The following is a 25194-nucleotide window of genomic DNA, read 5'->3' on the forward strand; positions in this document are numbered from 1 at the left end:
ACTTGAACTGATCCTACACAAGACAACAGGTGTTACTGTCTGTAGCATTTTTCTTTTAATATTGAAAATATCCCAAAAAGGAGTAGTATGATTCCATAGTGTGAACAAGCTAAGATTTCACTTTTCTATATGATAGGTAGGATCTAGGACAATGGGACACTGCATATAAAGAGCGTGTTGAAAGAGTCCAAGACATGTTTCAGCACAGGTAGAGTATTCTCTGCTAGATTCTACACTGTCAGGTAGTGTGCTTAGTGCCTGAAGGCGATTCATCATCAGTGGTGTTCAGAACCACTGAGTATCTGAGTGAGTATCTGAACCAGGAGAACTCCTTACTGCAGAGTGCTAGGCTCCAGGTCTGGGGTGGGGCCCAAGAATTTGGATTTTTAACCATTTTCTAGGTAATGCTGATACTGATGCGTCTGGTTCCAGAACCGCACTTTGAGAACCAGTGCATTAGATATACCCTTGTCCTCAATGAGTTTACAGACAGGTGGGGGAGACACGCAAGTAAAGAGGCACTAAAAATAGTGTAATAGATATAAAGAAGTGCAGATTTGAGCTGTCTTAGAACCATCAACAATTGGATTCCTGTCAAATAGTGACTTAGTGATCTGTAGACAGGAGAAGTGAAGTAAACATTTGATGTCATTATTAATATTCTTTGCCCCCAAAGCCCAACAATATAAACATTTTATTGAGAAAGAAAAAGTGACAACATTGCCTTGATTGCTTGTCTGTGCTGATCGGTTTCACCAGTTAAATGTTTCCCTTTACAATTCACCTCATGTTTGTAGATTTAACCTCGCATCATCTGGGAACTACTTTTCTCTCCAATGTTACGAGATAAATAGCGGCTGTGTTTGCGTTTTTTGACAGTCATATAAAAGTGCATTTATAAATTTGGGTTTCATCTTTCTTCCTTTTATGTATAGTTGCAAATATAATGAATTATGTCGGAGCCAAAATGAAATAAAAGCCCTTCCCTTTCTTTCTTTTTTTTTTTTTTTGGCAAGTTTTATCTTCTGCCCCAATTTAAGCACTATCAACGGAGAGATTATCTTATACAAAGAAAAGAATAGAAAAGCCCTAAACTTTTGAAGATAGATTTGGTTAGTACAAAGTAACCATGTGAATAGTCTGTAATAATTTTACTCAAATTTTCAGAGGGGAAAAAAGTTAATCCTTTCAAGTTGCACTTTAGTGAGAGACGGAAGAGCAGTTTCAAACAGTGTAGGCGTTTCCCTCAGATGTCAGGTATTTAGTGTCCCAAAGCAGAGAACAATGCTTTCTAAAAGCATGTTTTAAAAACCAATGAATGCTGTTTTTGCATCAGATACCTATCTTCTGAGTTGTTTAATATAATTTTCTTGTTCTCTCGACTCTCCTGCGCCGCCCCCTCCTGACCCCTGTTTCTTTGCTTTCTGCCACATGGTCTTGCTGAGAAAAGAGGGGTTTCTTGCCTCTTCTGGACCCCAAGTTTTGACCCACTTTTCCAGTGTATGTCGCCTAATGTTCCCTTGTGATTTTGCTCTCTTCTCCAGTACACTGTAGAATAGAACATAGGATTCTTAATTTCATTTTCTTTTTAAAAATGTATTTACCTCTCTTTTTATTATTAAAGGATTTACTCTTAATAATAAGACATGTATATGGGTTAAGAAAATTCACAAATGACAAGGATGTTATAAAGTCACAAGAAGGCTTATTGTGTTCTCTTTGCAGCTATATCTGGGTTGGTAATGAGAATCAGATTTGCTATTTATTTATTATTATTTTAAAAATATATCTTAATTGATTTCAGAGAGAGGAAGGGAGAGGGAGAGAGAGACAGACATCAATGATGAGAGAGTCATTGATCGGCTGCTTCTTGCACACCCCCGACTGGGGATCGAGCCTGCAACCCAGGCATGTGCCCTGACTGGGAATCAAACCATAATCTCCTGGATCATAGGTTGATGCTCAACCGCTAAGCCACACCGGCCCAGCCAGATTTGCTTTTCAAATGCCTTTTCCCCGATTCCCTGATCCATTTCACTCCCTGACTCCCTCAGCCCCTGATTCTTTGGGAAATCTCTAACATATTTTCCCCATAAGACATAATACCAAACTTTCTCCCCCCATTATTGAGTCCTCTTACTCTTGGTACCCTTTTCTTTCTCCTAATGACAACCTTACATGCCTTTACACAAGTGAGAGCACTTTGCTTTTCACTGATGACACTCAGCAAGGTCACCTAGGACTACAGCAATTTTTTCCTTACTAACATTTTATTTAATGCCATAAAGAATATCTACATATACCTTGTTTATATGCTGTAACCTAGTGCCCCCAAATTTTCTTTCAGTCATCTGATCTAGATCCCAACAGGTTCCAGTTAATAAATTGTTATTAGTCTCCAATGTACCCTAAAGATAATATCTTAGCCTTTCCAGCCTCTCCCCCTCCTATCTGAAAAATATGTTTCACAAACGATAGACAAATTCATACCTTTGAGAATCTCTATTTTTCTACTATGTCCTTGGCACCAATTTTTATTCTAGACAGGGATTATTTGTTGCAAGGAACAGAAACCTGCTCAAGATTCCTTAAACAAAAAGGGAGTTTTACTTTAAAGGTTGAATAAATACAGTCAGGTCTTATGGGAACTGTCACAAGAATCAAGGCTTCTGTTTGGAACTAGGTTTGTTCTTTCAGTATCCTTTAGGCAAAATAGTATCCTTTCAGGCCTTTGTTCATCAGTCTGGTCTCTTATTCTCCACGATTTTAACTTGGCTTTGTTCTCTCACTTGGCTCCACACAGCTCATTGATCCCATATCTCAGTGCCCCTTTGATTAAATTCAAGAAATGGGTAGGAATTCCTGATCCATTTGTTGTCATTTATGGTGGGGCTACAGTAGAAAGTCTGCCACACTTGCACCTTTTAAAAAGATTTCATCACATTTATAATGTTTTTGTCAGAGTCACCCCTACTAAAATTAGATTAGGTGAAGCCACTTTTAGAAACAAATTAAAATTCTGCATGGAAGTGTCATTTGAAAACAATTTTAAAACTATCTCAAAAGTAGAACCTTGGTAAAATAAATGAATAAATAAATATACTTTTTTTTAATATAGAGCAAAAAGTGCAACCTCTATTTTTACATCTAGAATGAATTCAAATGCTTAATTCAAGAAGAAATTTGCATGTTAAAATAATCATGACAAAGATCTAATTAGTGTAGGATATCTGCCAACCAAAATGATAACCAATGATTATTGACAACCTTGAAGAATGGAGAAAGTAAACTTTGTAGTAGTTGCTTTTCAAAGCAAGCTTGAACTATAAGTTTATCTTATTTATAAAAAAGTTCTGCAATTCCATTTTCTGAGGCCATGAAGGTGGGAGCCTCCTGATGAGATCAATGTCTTTATAAGAAGAGACACCAGAGAGCTGGCTGGTTCTCCCTCTCCATGTGTGGGCACAAAGAAGAGTTATGTGAGCACACAGTGAGAAGACAGCCATCCATGCACAAGCCAGGAAGAGAGCTTTCTCCAGGCCCTGAATTTGCCAGTACTTTGATCTTGGACTTTCTAGACTTTAGGAAATAAATTTCTGCTGTGTAAGCCACCCAGTTGATGGTATTTTGTTATGGCAGACCGAGCTGATTAAGATAATATCCATTTTAACTTTGGCAGCTCTCCCCTTTTCAAGTTAACAGTATTAATATATTCAACTAAAATAATTTCCAGAACAACAGTCTCTCCCTTGATTCAAGTGGACTCAAAAAGAAAACAGCATATGACAAGAAATACTTGATCTACGGTAGAAAAGAAAGCAAGGGAACTTTCTGGTACCTGGCAGGATAAGCTTGGATGCACAGTGAAGTCATTCATCCAGGAATTGAGTTTCTCAGAGTGTAGTGTGTCATTTTAAGGTCAAGATCTGTACATAATAACCCTTGCCAATGCTTGTTAGTTCAGAGATTTCAGATGTCTTTCATGATGCAGGTTTCACACTTGTACTTGATATCCTAAGGTAGGGATCAGAACACATTTTCTGTAAAGGACCACGTAGTTTCTTCAGCAGTTATCAAATCTACTCTAATTACAGCCATAGATAATATACAAATGACTGGGCGTGGCTGTATTCTAATTAAATTTTCTTTATAAAAGCAGTCACAGTCCATAGGCAGGATTTGGCCACATAGTTTACTAACCTTTTTTCCCCCCTCTCTTCCCTCTTGAGCCATAATGTATCAATCTTAGGTCTTTGAAAAAGGAGGCATTCCTGGGGGAAACTAAACTTTTTTATTGCTTCTCACAAGGAAGTATTATAGCTAATGGCTCACCTCACAAAAGAGTGGCAGTCTCCCCTTTCTGGAAGTAGGACATGCTTTTCCTGTGGACTCTCTTGCTTCTTTCTTGTCAGTATCCCTTAGCATTTGGGGTCTGTCCATTGGGGGTCTGTCCAATTTCTACTATACTGTGGCTTCAGGAGAGATGGTTTGTTATAGCTATATATTGACTGCTTATATTTAATTATTTTCCCCTCAATTATTTGGATTGAACTCATATTGTCGCCCAGATTCAGTAATCAATTAGATATTGTATTTCTACATTGTAGTAAACAGTGTGAAAATAAATATGATACTGTTCCTGTTTTCTAATGGTGTCTCATTACCCAAAATCTTCAGTGAAAGAGGTATTCCATATGACTTATTTCCCAATAAGAAAAGCTCATTGTTTTAAGCACCAAGACTTCAGTTTATTAAAACCATTTTGAATTAATGTTTGAAAAATTACACACTACTTCATTATTTTAAACAGCCTACTGACCAGAACTGTACCCTTTTAATTCCTTAGAATTATAAAATGAACCAATATTCATACAGTGAACTAATTTAGTTATACTCTCAGGAGATATGAGCTATATAAGGGCATTTTCTTTTATATTAAATAACTCAAGAGGATTATATTTTTGAGTATGGCATGATTTCTGCCATTCAGGTCCTTTGTTCCCCAGCTCAGCTGCCCAGGGAATTGTGCCCAACTTTAACTACTTGGAAAGCTACTGTGTGTAAAAAAATAAACAAGCTGAATCTAGCTGGATACACTAATGAATAACTTTCATCCAAAATCTCTAGGAGAGACTCAGGAAAGCAGTTTTGGACTTATTATCTGAGTGTGGTAAGAAGGTAAGTGAAAGACCTTTCCCTCCTTCAGAGAAACACTTTCAGAAGAGTCATTGATAAGTCTTTGTTGGGACTTCACTGTGCCAGCAGCAGCTGCAATGTGAGTGACTTTGATGCCTCAGTACCAGTCACCATGCCAGTGCCAGGGCCAGCACTAGCTTTTGCATTTAGTGCAGTGTCTTCACCCAGGGGAGCAACTTGAGTACAGCATTACACTTGCACACTGAGGCTTAAGCAAGAAGACGGCAATAATGGAAGTGGCAGCAGCCGCAATGCTATCATGGAGTCATTGGGAGTTTGGAAGCCTTTGCAGGAGGGACTGTCACAAGTAGCTGAAGCCACAGGGAGTGGATACGCAGAATCACTGGTGTTGCATGGCTGTGCAAGTGCTGTACTCAGGGGTATATGTGAGGCGATCTGGCTGAGCAACCTGGGAAGTTTGTTAGAGGTCCCACATAGTGAGTACTGGATACCACAATGAGAGGCATACTATTAATGTATGAAATTGTAACTTTATTTTTATGTCCAAGTTGATGTTTAATTTGTGTTAAGTGTTTTTGAGCACAAGTTCCAAATCTGCAGAAGGAGATAAACAAATTTACTCTATATGCTTTCAATGAAGATTAAATAGGGTTCACAAATGACTCAGTAGAGTACATGTATAATTCTCAATATAGATATGTAAATCAAGTATCTGCCTTCCCTATTTGTTCATCTTTTGGAGGTCCCTGCCCTCTACTGTGTAAGGAAAGATCTGAACTTTTTTCTGAATGGGTTCCCAGATCTGTCCACTGGACTGTTGATTCTCACTGTGGAATGTTCTTTCTCACTGTGGACCTCCCAGTCTCTTAAGGTCCACTCAGTGCTCTCGACATAGGAAACTGCAATCTCTCTTTAGAGGACAAGCTGAAGAGGCCACTTTTGCCTTTTCAGTCTTGTCTTTCTAATCATCTTCCCGCCATCATTACTATAGATTAGACAGATAGATAGGATGTTTATCCTGTAGAGTTGGAATTATTAAAATGGGATTATAATCATTAAAGAAAACTTGCTTTTTTAAAAAAAGATAAAACTATGTTAATTAAATAAGGAGGCCATTAGACTCGTGTGGCTATAATGTTGTGTTGGCCTATGTAAGCAGCCAATAAATGTCTCAAGGTTATGAAATGGAAACCTAAGAGTAGCCAATCACAGCCAACTAGGCTTTAAGCTATAGCCAATAAATAATTTTCTTGCTTTACGGTCACCTTTTCTCTATAAAATTCTAGCCCTAGCTGTTGTTGAAAATTTTCTAAACCACTTGCAGTTTGGCACTGTCTGCTTTGAATCAATTTTTGCTCAAGTAAACTCTCAACATTTTCAATGTTCCTCAGTTTATCTTTTAACAACCATGTCACTTACAAAAATATAAAATGAATGCATGTCAGTTTATTTTTCAATCTTATTAAAGAAGAATATAGTAAGATATTACAATTAGTTCAAAGGAAAATTTTAAGTGGCACACATATTACGGTTAATCATGAATGCTAAGATAGATTTACAAATTGATGTTAAACTTTTTTAATGGGGGGGTATAAGTAGGGTTGGGGGAGGAGAGAAATCAATGTCCTTCTTCTGGACAGAAGTTTTTGCATATATATAGACAAAAGTCATTTGACTTGGTGTCAGTTATCTACATTTTACAGAGTTGTAAATAGCTTTTTTTACCTTAACATTTTTATGTGATTATATCCACCTGATATGTTATATATCCAAGTACAAGAAGCAGATATCTTTTCAGAGAGTACAAGACTTTTTCTTTCATGAATGCCCTCTGAGAATAGTAAATTTTTATATATTTATTCATGTGCATATATATGTATTTAAAAAAGCAAAGCAAAGCATCATCTCTCTGGTCATTGTTAATAGTAAGAATGGGGGCCACCAGACCTCCATGGAGCACCATAATGTCCTGAAGTTACTTGAAAAGGATTTTTGGGAGTGAGATAGAGTTCTGGTGTGGGACATGATCCTGCAGGGGCAAGAAATGATGCTGGTGGTCCCCAGGCTCCAGGTGGGATCATACCCCATAGAACAGATGGTGCTGCCCTTGATACTTGGGGAAGAGAAGGAGTGGCATATGGCCTTAGAGATGGATATGATATTGCTGGTGCCAAAGGTCCAGAAGGCATTGATCTCCCAAGGACCTAAAAGAGCTGCAGTTGAATGTATGGGTGCACCATACAGTCTTAAAAACTCTGGATAGGGCATATTTGGGGTAAGATATGCCACTGTGTGACCAGGGCTTAGCACAGTTGGGGCTGGATAAAAACCACCAGGTACATATTGTTATATTAAAAAAAAAAATGAACAAATTTTAGAAACTGTATAGTTTCTCTCAACTTTATTTCCACTTCCTGTTTAAGAGTCTGTGGAAAAACAAATTAAGACCACTCAGTGGTTGTTCCTTCCTGTTCAGTGACCTGAGCAGTAGGAGTTGCAGACCAGTCTTCAGTGGCAGGACGAGCACTCCAGTCTTCAGCAGGGAGCTGCTGGATAGGTGCAGAGGACACCCGCATGCTTTTAGACCCATCTGTGACTTTAGGTTGAGTAGCAGTAAACTTGGGTACTGGAGCCCTCCATTCACCCTGAAACTCCTCCTTGGTCACAGCCTTTTCAGCAGAAGCCTGCTCTTTCTTTTCAATCTCTTCAAGGTCCCTGTAGAAATAGAGATCAGGTGGGATTTCCCACGGGTGTTCAAGGGAGATGGTGCTACGCATGCACAGGAATTCCCCAGGCCAGCATCCACCCAGGCAGACTCATGGAGTAATATCCCTGGTTGTTGTACAAAATTGTAATTTCCACATAGTGTAGAGGAGACTCTGTGTTACACAGAGTGATGGTAGGCAGGTTAATATCAGGGGAAAGGCAAAAGGGCCTTATATCTTCAGATAATCCTGAAAGGAATGCAAGGCAAAGCCTACTGGCAAGTATTTTGTTCTATTTAAGTCTTTCACAGTTCATCCTTAAACAACAAATAAAATACATAGAGCTGTGCATGAAATATGATATTCTCCAGATTCCAAAGGAAAACTACCTAAGAAATCACAGGCACACCCCTAATTTTTTTGTTGACTCTTCTTTTTCTCTCTCTTCTCATCTCTATTAAAGATCCTCTTACTTTTTTTTAAAAAAATGTAGCTCCCCACCCATTCTTCATGATATTCAAGACGTACCTAAGGGAGTGCTGTTTCTGAAGGATCCAGTTTCCTCTTCCCATTACATGTTTCTCTAAGCAGAGTCACGCACCCTGAGCCAAAACCACGAGCCTTTAGCCGGATCATTGGTGTTAGCGACAAACATCCCCCAGTGTCCAGAGCAGGGCAGGGAGAGGGGCTCTGCGGCTGTGAACCGTGCAGTCCGGCCCGGGCCCTGTCTCCAGTGCTCCTTGTCTACCTTCATCAGTTCCAGCTTGCCTGTTTCTGTTCTCACATTTTCAAGAGTAAAGATCAGAATTGTCGGGCGCATTCACACATGTGTGCCAAGAATAAAACTCACTAACACTGACAGTCAGCTACATCTATATGGAGGAGACAAATAACTGTTTTTCAAACTGCTTCATAATTTTTCACGGTGCTAGTGTTTCCATAGAGTCAGTCAGTCAGTCAGTCACATTCTCACTTGAGTCATGGTGTTTTGCTCTTTCCTTAATTGCCCTGCAGACTCTTTTGAGCCTTCTGAGAATTAAAAAGGAATTATATACCTCTTTATGGCTGTGTCTTTTGTTTCAAAAAAGAAAGTTTAAAGTAATTGTTCTAATAAGGATCCCATTAAACTCTTAGCCAATGGTCATTACTATGCTCAGGGTCTGTCAGGGAAGTGGGGATGTTTGTTCATTTCCCCTTCAGTTTTTCAGTCAGAGACATTAAATAATACCACTCATTAGAGCTGTGTGTAACATAAAAGGATATAGGCACTAAGAGAGTTTCCAGGATGGGTTGGCAGCTATTTTCTGTAAAGAGCCAAGTAGTAGATATTTAAGGCTTTGGGCCACATGTTCTCTGTTGCAACTACTCGACTCTTGTTTAGCCTGGAAGCCGTCATAGATGGTATGCAAATAAACAGCCAATAAAAGTTTACTTGCAGCAATAGGTGGTGGGCCAGCATCCTTGCCTTTAATGAATTTTGTCTTCACTCTTTGTCTTTACTTCTATTCATTTCGTTTCTCACATATTACATTTTCATCTGATGCTACTGGTGTTTTAGAAATAAAGCTTTAACTGTCAAGGTGTGCTCTAAAAGTTCATTTTTGTGGCTGCTGGGCAGATATTGAAACAGGTGTGTGTGTGTGTGTGTGTGTGTGTGTGTGCGCGCGCGCGCGCGTGTGTGAATGTTTGGGCCTCCCTGCTTCATCTATCCAGATGGATGTTTTTCTTTGTATGGTGCTAAAAGGCTCAGAACAACTGCCATCTGAGCTTAAACAAAAGCCTGAGTTTGGAGTCTAGTATCAGATTAAAAGCCTTCTTTTAACCCGATTTCTGCAAGACTTCTATTATTTTATTTTATTTATTTTTTAATAGATCTTTATTGATTTCAGAGAGAGGAAAGGAGAGAGAGAGAGAGAGAGAGAGAGAGAGAGAGAGAGAGAGAGAGAGAGAGAAACATCAATGACAGGGGAGTCATTGATTGAGCCCGCAACCTGGGCATGTGCCCTGCCTGGGAATTGAACCCCGATCGCCTGGATCCCAGGTCAACGCTCAACTGCTGAGCCACACCCAGCCAGGCCCTGAAAGACTTAAAAGATTCCTTCTGGACATCTAGCATATGAGAAGATAAAAACAGGATGGAAAGGCATGAAATAAACAGGATAATTTTCTTTGAAGAATTTATTAGAAAATTCAAAGAAACTTTAAGTGAATCTGAAACTTCAAGTGAACCTGGACCTATATAATGCCTACCCCAACAAATTTGCCATACCTTGGTCACTACTCAGATGTATTTTAGGTACCAAAGAAGAAATGAACAGGAGTTCTTTACAAGGAAGCAGAAAACTCCCACCAAACTTGATTAAGAAGTATGTGGGTTAAGAACTGCACTTATGAATATCTGAGGCCAGAGTGATGGGGATTACGAATTCCACCCAGTGTTCAGGAGTCTTTTCCACAAAGAAATCTACTCTCATAATACATTTCACAGGGATACTTTGGACTTTAAAAATATTTATTGCTTTTATTTTTCCCTTTGCTTCTCATTCACATTCCATCTTTTATAGGTGTTTCCTTTTCCTGCTCTCTTAAATATTGAAGTATCCTCAGACTCAATCCTAGATCTCTCTATTTTTTGGACATATACTTTCTCCTTTGCTGATTCCTTCCAATCCCATGATTTTAAATAGCATATATAGTCAAATATCATTCTAAATTTATATTACCAGCCACAATCCCTTAGTTGAACATCAGGTTGTATATAGTACTATCTCTCTAAAATTTCCACTCGAATGTCCAACATTTCTCCCCCATGTATCAACCTAACAATTCAAAATAGAGCTTTTTAAAAAAATTATCTTTATTGTTGAAAATATTACAGATGTTCCCCCTTTCCCCACATTGATCCCCTCTATCCCCAAATGCCCTACCCCTAGGCCTTCCCCATATTATTGTCTGTGTCCATGGGTTATGCATTATATGCATATAAGTTTTATATGCATATAAGTTTTTTGATTAATCTCTCCTATGCTAAGTGAAATAAGCCAGTCAGAGAAAGATAAGTATCACATGATCTCACTCATATGTGAAATAGAATGAACAAAATATACTGATGAACAAAATAGATCCAGAGACATAGAAGCATGGAACAGAATATAACTCTTGACTCTGGTCCCCCCATCTTCTCTCCATTCAGTGTTTTACATCTTAATTAAGTACCTGCCCTCCACCTACTTACAGTCACATACTTATTACCACTCACATTTAATCCATTGCATATCCTACAAATTCAAACTTCAGACTCTAATCTCATCACATCTCACAACTTCCACTTCTATCACCCTAGTCTAAGCACCATCACCCATAATGAGGACTTTAGTAATTCTTTCCTCACTGATTCTCCCAGCTTCCACCCTGCCCCACACAGATGCCAAAGTGTTTTTTCTAAATGTACATCACATTATGTAAATTTCACAATAAAAAAGATCTCCCATTTTATGTAGGATAGTATCTCAGGTCTTTGGTCCAGAAGGCTGCAGGTAATCTGGTTCTTGCCTAAATCTTTGATCCTTGGTTATGCCAGTCTTAGACTTTCTTCCAAGTCTTTATCTGTGTTGCTCCCTCTGTCGAGCATGGCCTGTCCTGGGTAATTTTTATGGCTGGTGCATCATCATCATTCAAGTTTTTCCTCCAGTGTTATCTTCCTTCTTATCTAAAACACATACCCCATTGACTACCTACCCTTTAGCTACTCCCTATTCATTATTTTGTTCATAGTACTGAAAACTTTCAAAATTCATATCATTTAATTGTTTGTTTACTTGTTTGCTTTTCACTTTCCATTTTAGAATGTAGACTTTATAAAGGTAGAGATTTGTATGATTTCTTACCCACTTCTTTAGGGTACAGAATGCCTGACACATAGTATGCACTCAGTATACATTTATTGAATGAATAAGTGAGTCTTTTATAATTTATTACCTGATTCATTTAGATATATTTAACTTCATTAACTCCCTTAAGATTTTCTTAAAATTTAAAGCAGTGTCTCATTTTAATTTGGATTCTTCTATTTATGAGGTTAAGTATAGCTTTCTATGTTTATTGAAAATTTGTGTTTATTCTTCTGGGAAGAGCCTGTTCAAAATGATCTTACTTTGCCCAGCCAGCATGGCTCAGTGGTTGAACATCGACCTATGATCCAGGAGATCGAGGTTCCATTCCTGGTCAAGGCACATGCCCTGGTTACAGGCTTGGTTCCCAGCAGGGGGTGTGCAAGAGGCAGCCAATCAATGACTCTCTCACATCATTAATGTTTCTCTCTCTCTCCCCCTCTCCCTTCCTCTCTCTGAAATCAATAAAGACATATTTCTTTAAAAAATTATCTTATTTCTTCTCACAAAGGAAAGATCCTGGTAATCATAATATTATAACTATTATATAATTATAATAGAATGTATAGCTATAATGTAATAGTATAACTATGACTAAAGTAATTAACACAAATAAAATTGGTACAGCCACTTCCTCTACCAATCTTTATTCATGACAATAATTCAATTTCTTTACAATTGATAGAAAGGAAACTTATAAGAAATAAAAATGTCCTCTGAAAAACCAACTTTTATTAAAATAATTTGAAAACCTTGGTATTTTCCTTGAATAAATCATTGTCTTGGTAACTTCTGTGTAGAATTTAACTTTACATGGCTGTAATTTATTCTTATATAACAACATAATTTTTACATAAATTGAAGTAGTATAAATAGAACTATTACATTAAACAATTAGAACAAACTGGATTTTTTTTTTTTTTAAATCCTCACCTGAGGATATTTTTTTTCCATTGATTTTCATGGAGAGTGGAAGGGAAGGAGGGAGGGGAAGAGAAAGAGAGAGAGAGAGACATAGATATGAGAGAGACACATTGATTGGTTGTCTCCCACACTCCCCCTGACAGGGGCCAGGGATCAAACCTGCAACCTAGGTACGTGCCCTTGATCAGGAACTCAACTTGTGGCCCTTCAGTGCACAGGCTGGTGTGCAGGCTGAAGCTCTAACCACTGAGCACACTGGCTAAGGCAAATAAACTGGATTTAAAAAAATAAACATGCCAAAACATAATTTGAATGTGGTATATTTAAATTTTTTAATGCTTACCAATTTTACTTCTAATGCTCAAAATAAGTTGGCCAAATCTTCATGCATTTCTTAATGGACAACTCATAGTACTCAAGGAATCACTTTGCCATGATAATTCCATAGTCCACACCTACCACAGAGACCTCATCTCTTTATATTGTCTTTAAAGAAACATACTTATGCTTTGTATACAACAGAGATCTATTACTTGGTCCATATTCATCATTCCTTGTTATTTTATACTAGAAATTTACTCCTCTGAGTAAGGGGCTGTATTGGACATACCACCTGTCTTCCTGGTCGGTGATTTCCAACTCATTTCCTTGGTGTCCTTGGATTGGCCCCAACAATGTGGATTGAGGGTAGACAATAGTGTGGGAAGGTCAAATAAAAGCAGGCAAGAATCCATGTCCAGTAATTTAAATGAAATGTGAATTTCTGGTCTTTTCATGGTGATATAACATATCAATATCAATTTGCACACCCAGCCAAAGATGACCTCATTGACTGAAGTGCCAAAGAAGAATGTGAGCAGAATTCAGTCTTGAGAGTAGCTGAGAACTCTGTTATTCTTTTAAACAAGCTTATCCTCATCTGGAAAAAAAACAGAATGGCAAATCTAAGTGCATTTCCTTTTATCTACCTTTTGGGTCATGGCTATCAAAACTTATTTCCACCAATCACACATTTGTAATTGACATTGGATGTTTTCTCATAGCATTAAAAAAATACCCAGAATTCACATGTAATTAATTTTATTTGCGTGATTTGAATATTTCATCTTTTTTTCCTCCTCACTTTATCTCTGTTTATTTTCATAATAAATGAATATTATTTGTTTTTTTTGTGTGAAAAACAAGGTAGTCACTTAAAAAATGAACATATAGATTTTTAAAACATTGTGGGCAAATGAATTATTTTTCTATGCAATGAAATAAATTTTTCCATTTTAAATTTTTTTCTGCATTTTAATATGTCAGGATTCCTCTTATTTTAATTGACTAAAATTCACTATTGCTAACTGGAAAAATAGGGAAATTATTGACTGATGGGGCAAAACTGTAAGAAGGGCATTTTTAGTATTGTAGATACCTGGAATTAGATGTCCAAATGCTGCCAGGAATCTGCCTCTTTCCACATCTCATCTAGAGTCTGCAAGTCTTCTTCCCCTTGGTTAAGTCATAGACACTTAACCAAGCAACTCCAGATTTTACAGTCTCATAACCTAGACTTCACAATCTCCTAATCAACAGCCCCCTTTCTACTGGCTTGCATTAGAGAAATAATAGGAAAAACCGTTGGTTAAACCATGCTGGGCCACAAGGCTACCTGCGCATCAATCCTTGTGCCCATGGTAAGGGCAGAGGAGTCCTCAATGATTGGAGAGGAAGAGGCACAGTTTCCCCAAAGTGGATCCTACTATTATATGTAGATTAAGCAATGGATATCCATCAGTGACATTTGCACAGGAATTTGTATTCTAAAAGCAACTACCAAGTGCTGCCTCAATGTATCAGAAATAATGCAAATATAGAATATTGTAAATAAATCTGTCAAAATGGTGTAGTGGGAGTCTTGGCTTTTCCACGTAAGAGCTCTGTGCCTTTAGTAAGTCATTTAAATGATCTGATCCTCTGTGTCTCTGTCTGTGAAGTAAGCATAAACAACTGAATTATAGTTTTGTTTTAAAACTGGAAACTAGAAAACATATCTGTATATTGCCTTCAGCATCTAGTACGCAGTAAGGGCTCAGGTGATGGAAGCCTTTGTTGTTATTTGGTGTTCCTGCAGAATTGTGCAGTAAAAGCAGTTTTCCTGGATTTTTTTACAGCAATACACACTCCATCTGAACACTCTGCCTGTGACTGTGAAAGTTATTTTTTCCACCTCGTAGCACAAAACAAAATTTTTCACAAGGTGCAAACTACACATTTCTCCTGCTTTTTTCTTCTTTTTTTTCCCCCTTTAGGTCCCTACTTTCTGTTTCCTTTTTCTTCCTATTACCTCACCTCCATTTAAGTTTCTCCCTTTTTCTTCTGCCTTCCATCTCTGACTGCCCAGGGTTAGCTCTTTGCCCATCCAGAGACTTTGGTGGCCCTTCAAACTAGTGGGAGAAAATATGTGTCCTTGAAGCTTCTAATGTCCTGACTAGATCATGAAGTTCCAATCCCACAATCTATTTCTCTGGGATGTGAGAGGAAAATGGTGGTTGATTATATGAAAAACTGTTGTATCCTGAACTTGGCTGTGTGCTTCTGCAAATCACACTGACAGGTGGCTATAGACGAAGTTTAAAGCAAGTAGTATCAAAGGAAAGGAGTAAGTGCATTCAGTGAGAGGAAGCTTCCTTGACAGGGGAGTGGATTCAAGATCTGAACTCTTCAGTCATGTGTATGTGTGTGTGTTACAATGACAGACCAAATCCCATGGTGTCCTTCATATTTGGATGGCATAAAGCATCTTTCTCTTCAACAGGCAGTATGTGTTCGGGAAATAGCAACTCATTAAGATATAATTAGGAAAGTAATCCTCTTCTCATAATAATAGTGCATTTTAAGTTCAATATACATGTTTTGGCACTTACACCGTTTCCAGTCATTAGTGCATATAAGCTAACCTATTTTCTGGTCATACACATTGGTGGACCAGGGTAATGTATGAACATGAACCTGATATAATAGCAATCACATGAGACGTCATACTCAAATAGCTATAGGACTAAATATATCTTTTCTATATCATTGAATTTCACCTCATCATTGAACATGTGTCACTCTCAGTTTCAAAATACACTTAATTCTGACTTCAGCATCTTCTTAATTTTGTACCTTCTTTCACTGTCTATTCATAAAGTTCACAAGTGTGTTATTATTTTCAGTATGGAAACCCTCCTTATTAAAAGACATACATGGAACTCAGCAGAGTAACTTAAGTACTTTTTTGTTGATGATGTTAGTATAAAAATACCCTACATTGAGAGTGTTTGGCAGTGATTTATGCATTTGTAACAACTTGAGACTTTGCCATTAACAAGTGTCATCCATGTCAAAACATAAAAAGGTAATTACTTTATGGAAAGAGATGTTACCCAAGTAATTCCTTAGGAGCGTATGTTACTTCCAGTAGAATGGAAATTGCATGCCATTACCAATGAGAGCATTTCTTACAGTCATTAATGCATAATCTTAATCTTAATGAGGTCCCAATCACATTTGGCTGTCATAGGCTTTTAAACATCTCCTTGGTCTGTTACTTGGTTTCATTAATTAGTACATATATTTTCAGGAGCCTAAAATAGATACAATATTAAGCAGAAAATTTAGAGACATGTTCTTGACATTCTGTTTGGTTTTTATACTATTCATAGGATAGAGAAGCTTAAGTATTCGTGGAACAGCCTCTATTCTGATAAGACAGAGAACATGTTACAGGCATTTAGTAACTTTACTAAAGAGAGCCCTATTAACATTTTCCCCGAATGGCTTTAAGGAAATAAAAACAATTGTCTTAAACATGCAATATATGCATTTTGGGTATATTGGGGAAGGACTGATTAGGGGTAGAGTGACTGCTACAGCCATTAATGAATTCTATCAATTTTCTTGCTGATGTGTTACAATTAAGACCAGCTTTGCTATGGACTGAACTGTGTTCCCTTAAAATTTATATGTTGAAGTCTTAAGCCCTAATGTGATGGGTGTTGGGAGGTAATTAGGTTATGAGGATGGAGCCCTTCTCTCTCCCTCCCTCTCCCCACCCCCCTCCCCATGTGAGGACATAAGAAGCCAGGAAGAGAGACCTCACCAGTAACAGAATCAGTACAACACCTTGACCTTGAACTTCCAGTCTCTATACCTGAGAAATAAAACAGTAACATGTTAATTCTATTAGAAGAGTTCATTGTCATTTGGTAGGCAGCAATAAGAATGTTTCTATTTGATTATGCAGGGAAGATGTCCTGAAAAGTAAAAGCAGCTCATCTTGAATGGTTCGTAATTTAAAAGTCTGACTCAGAGTCTTTATGCTCCAATGACATATTCACTTTTAAATTTGGCTGAGCATAAAGCATATGAGTGACAAATACGTGGTGGAACATGTCACTATAGGTCATGTCTCAATGGTATTTTTCAAGAGCTGGTAAATGCAATAGAGATTTGTACATTTTCTGAAGCATTCAAGTGAGTATAATAACTTTTCTATAGTTCCATCTGAGTCATATAACATGTTGCAAATATTAAAATCAGCTTATCTTTATTTAAAACAAACATCAATGTTTCTGTGACATGCTTTGAAATGGCTGTCAAATATTAACTTTATACTGTATGTTTCAACATTTATAAACACTTTAAATAACTCATGGCCCTCAAATAGTGCTACATTAGCATCTTCTATCAATGTTTTATATAACTATGGCTAATGAAGAAGCAATTATTGTAACAATTTTGAAGAGATATTATTTGATGATAGTGACAATTATTCCTACAAAAATATTTTTTGATTAAAACTACTTAATAAGTTTCAGAATGCACAATTTAAAAGTAGCAACAGTGTCAGCCTCCTGGATATCCATTTATCTATATTAGGCACGTTTTATTTTATACAATTAAAGTGTATTTTCTACATCAACTATGAGGCAATGTATTTGAGATTTGAGTAGGGCTAACAACAACAAAAAAATAAGTCCCAACATAGTGCAAATTTGCATCCTTTAAAAAGTTTTTTCAGAAAAAAATATTTTTTATTATCCTGATTAAGAGACTGAAATTAAAAAGAATTAAAGAAGTTTTACTGATGTATTCATGTCCATTAGAGAGGCTGAACTCAGAAATATATTTAATAAAATAAATTAAAACATTTCATAAACTGTAAAGTGCTGTAAGAACAACCCCCCTAAATAATCCTAAACAAGAAACAGTTAAAATCTTCTCCCTCCTAGTTCTGAGATCCTTCTATTGGGACAGGTCAAGTAAAGCAGAGCATTTTGTGCTCTGCTTTATAATTAGTAAATTTTTTTTCTGTTATGCTGAAAACTTAAATAGGAGAGCAAGTATCTGGATTGACTCCTTTCTTACCATGATATTTAATTTTTTTGGCAATCATTTGAGAATCCTAATGGGATTCTACCACAAATAATCCCAATGGAGTATTTCTAAACAACAAAATTCAAAATGCTCACTTAACTTTAGATGATTAAAGTCAAGATTTTGTTCTTTGGTTCAAGAATTTAGTTGGACATACAGTTTGTTCAAGTGATTAAAGAGAGAATGATATTGTAATAAAGGTAAACTTTAGTGCAGTTGCCAATTACATAAACTTATTTTAAAGGATACAAATACCTTTTTTCATGGGTCTTATTTAACCCGGACAAAGGTGATCCATGATGTGGTATTAATTCCTCTGGGAAGAATCAATACTTTTAATACAAATTAAAACATTAAAAATGTGCAAGTGGCTCTTTGGGAGAAGTTAGCATAAGCATTTTTATTGCCAATTGCTACTTGTGTCCTCGTGCTTGGACTATTAAACAGAATGTTCTCTTACTGGGGAGAAATTAAACTGAGAATAAAGATAAAAGGCTTTAATACAAGCAGTATCCAATATAAAAATAGGTTATTTAAGTTGGTTTACTGCAACTTAGAGAGTGTTTTCTAGGAAGAGTTATGCTCTGAATATTAAGTAAGAGAATAAAGCCAGTTCACAATCACACACATGAGCACGTACATTCATGCAATGCACACACACACAAACACACCCACCCCACACCCACTCCACAAAATTTCTCCTTAATATAACTGAAGAATTGAACATATACAATGGGAAACAAAGATAGGAAAGAAAATATTTCTGTGCATCTTGAATCCTGACGCTCAGGAATACTTATTTATTTAAAAAGAGGCAGTTGGACAATTTTGTGAGGAATGGCAGAAATTTTCACTTTCTTAAAGGGCTTAAAATATTCTTTATGGTTTATCTTTTCCCTGGCTTGGGTTATTAGTAACATTACTATTGTTTTATCAGTCATGTTGCTTTTGATTCTCATGTAAAAGCTGGAGAAATTGAGAGATTGATGATGAGAAATTGGCGATGAGATTGATGGTTAAGAAAAAAGATATTCACAAGGCACGTGGGCAGCACATAGGAAGCAAGAGGAAGAACAACAGGGATTTACAGGGAGCTGCGTCTCTGGGCAACACAAACACTTACTGTGTGGAAATTATCTAAATTATGGACAACATGTATTAGACAAGCAGAAACAAACATATAAATAAAATGAAAGAAGCTATGCCTGAGCATAAACTTCTGAGAGAGAAGTTAGGACCATCTGGTCATCAACTCTCTTGACCAACCAGCAGGTGGGACCAAACTCCCAGAAGAATTGGTAATTGTCAGGATGCATAGAAGAGCATCTAGGGTGAAAAAGCCCTGAGAAGAGGAGTGGAAGTCAGTAATCAGCTTGGGATATTTATTACCCTAAATGAGGTTGAGTTTTCTTGCTCATAGGTAAGTATAAGGTTGATGGGCCAGTCTTAATTGTCTTTTTCACCTGTTCAACTTATCTTTGGTCATGTTTTAAAACATTAGGAGCATGAAAATGGAAATTGCTGTTAGTCTATTATGAAGGAATAATAAAAGATACATAATACTTTCCCTTGTCATTAAGGTTTCAAAGTCTTGAAGCAGATAAAAATGTGACAGCATTGTTGCCTTTCATATTTGAAATAGTTTTTGGCATTGACAGCTCATGTCTGAAAAAATAGCCAATCACCAAGCAGTCTTTGTGCAAAAAATGTCATGTATAGCTACTTGCAATGAAAAGCAAACTGAAAGCAAGCTGTTCAAAGTATAACTAATGTATTTTTAAATCACATTTTAAAACATTTTTGGATGCACTAAAATAGCACTTGATTATATAAAAAGAATTTTGCACTTTATTAATAAAAATAATTATGTGCTTTTTAATATTTAAAAGTAGTATAAGAAGTCAATACCAACTCTCTTTTAGATTATTCTTCAATGTTACTATTTTTGACATTAAGCACCATGATTAGTCCAAAAATAGTTTTCTTTAGAAGTGATCTCAAATATCTGTTAACAGTACCATATAAATGAGTAGTAGTTAAATTTATTATTATTAAATGGAAATCCTACTATATTACTCACACTACTTCTTTTGCAATCTTATATATTTTAAATGTATTCTTTAACATAATTATATAAAGACAAATTTAATCTTAACATGTCAGAAAGTATTATCATCTTGCATGCAGTACTCCAAGGTTAATAATGTCTGAGAATATAAAGTGTTTTTGACTGTGAGATTAGTCTTCTTATTTGAAAGAGGCTTTAAATTTCATTTCAAAGAAGATTTCACGCCCCATGAAATTTAAACTATGACATTTAGAAAACATTCACTTCATTATAATGCACTGAAAAATTATAGTGCAAATGCTTCTTGTTCCTATCCATCAAAACTGTTGTTAGAAATGTAAAGGGCATATTTTCTTAGGTAAAATTATGTGATATGCTAAAAAAAAATAAATGAATGCCTCCTAAAGTCAGGTGATTACTGTTTCAATTATGTTACAGAATGCCTTGAAATTAGGTCCTACACTTGTTTTCAGTAGAGTTTATGCTTAGATAACCTTTATCTCATTGAATTTTCTATTTATCCAAAAGTTTATAAAGTGCTCCATATTCTTTAAAAATGTTTTGAGGAAATCTTTTTATGTACTCTTAATATGACTTCTATGTCACAAACTAACATGGCGATCATAAGGCCCGAAAGTGTGGCACTTTTAAATAACAATGTGAAGATTTCATTTGTCATCACACAGTCTTTTTAGATGTACTTGCTAGAGCTTAATTTTGATTTGAATGTCTTCCTTTAAGTGGGTTTTTCTTTTCAAAACAAAATGTTTTTGAGAAATATAAAAAAAAACCTAAGAAATTCATATAGATTCAAAATTTAGGATCATAGTATTTTTATTTTTTAATTATTTGATAATACATTTATTAGTGAGCTTTAGATCATATTCACCATGACCTAAAATGATGCTTGTACATCCATTTTGACATTTAAGAAATTTGAAACTAACCTAATTGCTCAGTGTTCCTACGAAGTTCCTGAGTGATACAATCCATGCTCTAAAAGTAGTAAAGGAAGACAGCAGACAATAAGCATTACTCTAAAGAGAATATGGATGATGTTAATTTGTGAGAAATGATACCAGTTATGCCTGTTTTAGTGTCAAATAATATTCTAACAAAGAAGATGTGTGCCTATATTTTGTCTGTAAAAAAGTCATTATCTTAAATAAAGACAGCTCATTTAAAAAACAAACAAAACATAAAGTATATGCCTTTTTTTCTGACTAAATTGATAACCAAATGAGAAACTGCTCATGTGAGAAATATAAAAGATCAAAATGTCATCTTCATTACCGTTGAAGACGATTGGTCTGTGATCAGAAGTGTTTGCTAATCTTTGCCATCCTGACTAACGGGTTTTCAGGAAGGGCCGAACAGCAATAAGACCCCACCCTCAACACCTATGAGCCTATTAAAAAAATACTACCTTGGTGCTCAACAGTTCAGGTGTGAAAATAAATGCCTTAGACATTAACAAAATGAGATGGTCCTTATGCTGTTTTGCAGCCCAAATTTACATCAGCTGGCTAGTTCTACAACTCTGGAGTAGAGCCAGAAAGTTATTTTGTAAAAGACTCAGACTTGTAGTTTTCCTAAGCTTCTGTCGAAGCAAATGGGAATCTTCTCTGAAAATGTCACTTTTGTTCTGAGTATCAACGATTCTCCACAAATAATTTTTTTAAAGCACATGAAGCAGAACTAGTAAAAAATAAAAATACACACATAAAAAAAGGCACAGGGAGAGAACTGACAAAAAAAAAGAAAGATGAAATAGACTCCGAAAACACTTAATATATTAGAAATATCAGCCACAGATTATAAAAAACACTACTATTTTTATGTTCAAAGAAATAGAAGACAAACCTGTATATAGCTGAAGAGAACATAAAAGTATAAGAGTTGACCAAGGAGATTTGAAAAAGCATGAAATATAACTTCTAGAAATAAAAATTATAATGAATGTTGAAAACTCAATGGATGGGCTAAATGACTGATTATGTAAAGCTGAGAGAAAATTAGGTAGAAAAAAAATGAGAAGAAATTACCTACAGCACATTTTGTAGAGGGACAAGTGGTATGGGAGGTTGTGATGGATCATAAAGGTACAAGTTCCAGAAATAAATGAAGAACAGTAAAGGTGGTTTGATGAATATGTTTAATCCCTCTGTGTTTTCCCTCCAGTAGTTTGGAAGTAATGTATGTAATTCCTTTTACAACTTTACTAATAAATTATCACACGCATCTTTGATTTTTCTAATATCAATCAACAGAATGTGCCCCTTCCTGGATATTACAAGGACTTTACACTTATTCTCACCCAACTTGTGCATTAATGTTTTCATATGATTTAATTCTTATTTTAGTTCACTATGACATTATTATTGATCATCCAAAAGAAGAAAGGAAGGTTTGAAAAAGAAACATTTAAGAAGCAGGGCAATTAACTCAAAATAAGATGGTGGACTTAGCCCGGCCGGGCGTGGCTCAGCGGTTGAGCATCAACCTGGGATCCAGGAGATCGGGGTTCGATTCCCTGTCAGGGCACATGCCCGGGTTGCGGGCTAGGCAACCGATCAGAGACTCTCTCATCATGGATGTTTCTATCTCTCTCTCCCTCTCTCTTCCTCTCTCTGAAATCAATAAAGATATATTAAAAATAAAAATAAATGGCAGACTTAAATACAAGTAGATGAGTATTTACATTACATGTAAATTGTCTGACTGCTGCAATTTAGACAAAAAGATCATTAAGTAAAATAGTCTGAATGGAAAATATGAAAGACATATCAAAGCTATAAGGTTATATATATAAGAAGTTAAAAGCAAAGGGTAAAAAAGGCAACCATCGAAATGAAATCTAAAACAAAGCTGATACATCTCTTTGAATATCAGGCAAAATAGAATTTAAGTTCCATAGAATCAGTAGAGATAAAAATGGTCATTTTATAGTACTAACAGTTTCAATTTCCTAGAAATCTAGAATGATTTTAAATTTGTGTGTATCTAAAATTATAGTCCTAAAATACACAAAGAAAACATGGAAATGAAAGGGACACTGACAAATCCACAATCACAGCAGTAGAATTTAGCAAGTATCTCTCAGTAATTGATAGAAAGCAAGCAAAATCAGTAAAGAATATAGAAGATTTATAGGATGTGATTAACAAATATTGCTTAGTGGGTACAAGCAAATACACATCACATAACTATAGAATATGCCTTCTTTGAAGACACACATAGAACATTTGCAAAATTTTCCACACATTTCAAAGGATTGCTATCATGACAACTATATGTTTAATCTAGAATTCAATTAGCAATCATAAAGATATTAAGTAGAATATTATCATATCTTTGGAAATTAAAAAAATTAAAAGAATTTATGTGTTAAGAAATAAAATCATCACAGGTATAGAAAATGATAAAAAAAGAAAATACTACTATGTGTTAAACTATTAGAAAGCAGCTAAAATATTACTTTTATGTAGAAAAAAACTGAAAATTAATGAGCTAAATATCAATCTCATAAGTCATAAGAAGGAATCTAAACAAATACAAATAAAATAGCAACATAATAATGTAGATAAAAGCAAGGTTAATGTTTGACAGAAATAAAAACTAAGAAGTTTGAATAAAGTCAAAGGGTTGTTCTTTGAAAAGGCAATAAAATAGACACAATTTTTAAATGATATTAATCAATGAAGTATATCAGAATGAATAATACTAGAATGAAAAAGGAGACCTAATTCCCAATGTTACAGAGATTTAAAAAAGGCAATGTGAAGAACTTATGAACAACCTTCAGGACAAAACACTTGAAAATTTATATAAAATGGGCAAGGTCTTAGGAAAGATATAGCTTAGCAAATCAAAGAAAGAGAGAGCCTGAATTAGTAGTCAAAAATCTTCCCACACAGAAGACTCCAGGCTCTATGGACTTTAACATGCTATTATTATTACTATAGAAAAATATAATAATGGCAAAACATAATAAATATGATAAGCTGCAAATTAAGACACTTAAAAGGCATTTTCTGCACTTACAGATGGTATTATCAGATTGTGGTGGAGTTCCAGGGCCTTGGGCGGTAACGAAGCAGATGCTTGCTGTCGTTCTCATGACCATCTTGCCCAAGCACGAGCATCTCCATTCTCTGCATCTTAATCCTCAATTGTTCTTCTTTGCCACAGAATTAAAGAACTTAATGTCAGGCCATATGCATATTGGCACGTTTGTCTTTCTTTGAACCTTTATGAGATACAAGGATAAAAAAAATACTGACGTGTCATACTTAGCATTCAAGCCTGGCTCTGCGTGGACATTTGGACTACAAAAGGAATCAAATCAGCAGACTAGAAGGAGCATTAGGTCTTTTTAATCTTAGAATGTTAAAACCTCTGTGAATGATCATGTGAATAAATTTTATTTTCATTGTGTCTGCTTCCAACAAGTTTGATCATTTAAAGAAAAGGGTATAGGAGTTCTTTAGAACTTAAGAATAAGTATATTGAACACCATTCCATGGGTCTTACTCTTAAGAATAACAGAAATTCCTATATATAGCCATAAGCTTTCAAATTTCTTTTTTTTCTTCCTTGAACTTAAATGTAATGTAAGCATTTTATTGAACTTGAATGTATTTAAGCATTTTATTGCTTAATTCTGTTTCACAATGATGTAATAATAATAAAAATAGTCATGATTAAAATAATAATTATCATACTAGTGGCTAAAGTTTACTGAGATGCTTATAGTCCAGCACTGTCTTAAGCGCTTTAATAATAGTTAACATTTATTACTATGTTTTAAACACTTTACATGGATTATAGAAATTTAGTAACTTGACCATACGGGTAGGTGTTAAGTGGACAACCTGGGATTCAAACTCAAAGAAACTGAGTCTAGGGCGGTAGTTCTTAACTCTAATGCACATCAAAATAACCTGTAGGGCTTGCTAAAATACAAATTGCTAGACCCACCCTTAGTAAGTCTGCAGTGGGGCCTAAGAATTTGCTTTTCTAACAGGTTCCCAGGTGAAGCCGC

General features: G+C 35.8%; 1 pseudogene; it reads right to left on the reverse strand.

Annotated features, from left to right (window-relative positions):
- Positions 1 to 7598: 7598 nt before the first annotated feature.
- LOC107545860 (small ribosomal subunit protein uS2 pseudogene) lies at positions 7599 to 24276 on the reverse strand (annotated as a pseudogene).
- Positions 24277 to 25194: the final 918 nt, after the last annotated feature.

This window comes from Miniopterus natalensis, chromosome 2, assembly GCF_054644295.1.
Source record: "Miniopterus natalensis isolate mMinNat1 chromosome 2, mMinNat1.hap1, whole genome shotgun sequence".
NCBI lineage: Eukaryota > Metazoa > Chordata > Mammalia > Chiroptera > Miniopteridae > Miniopterus > Miniopterus natalensis.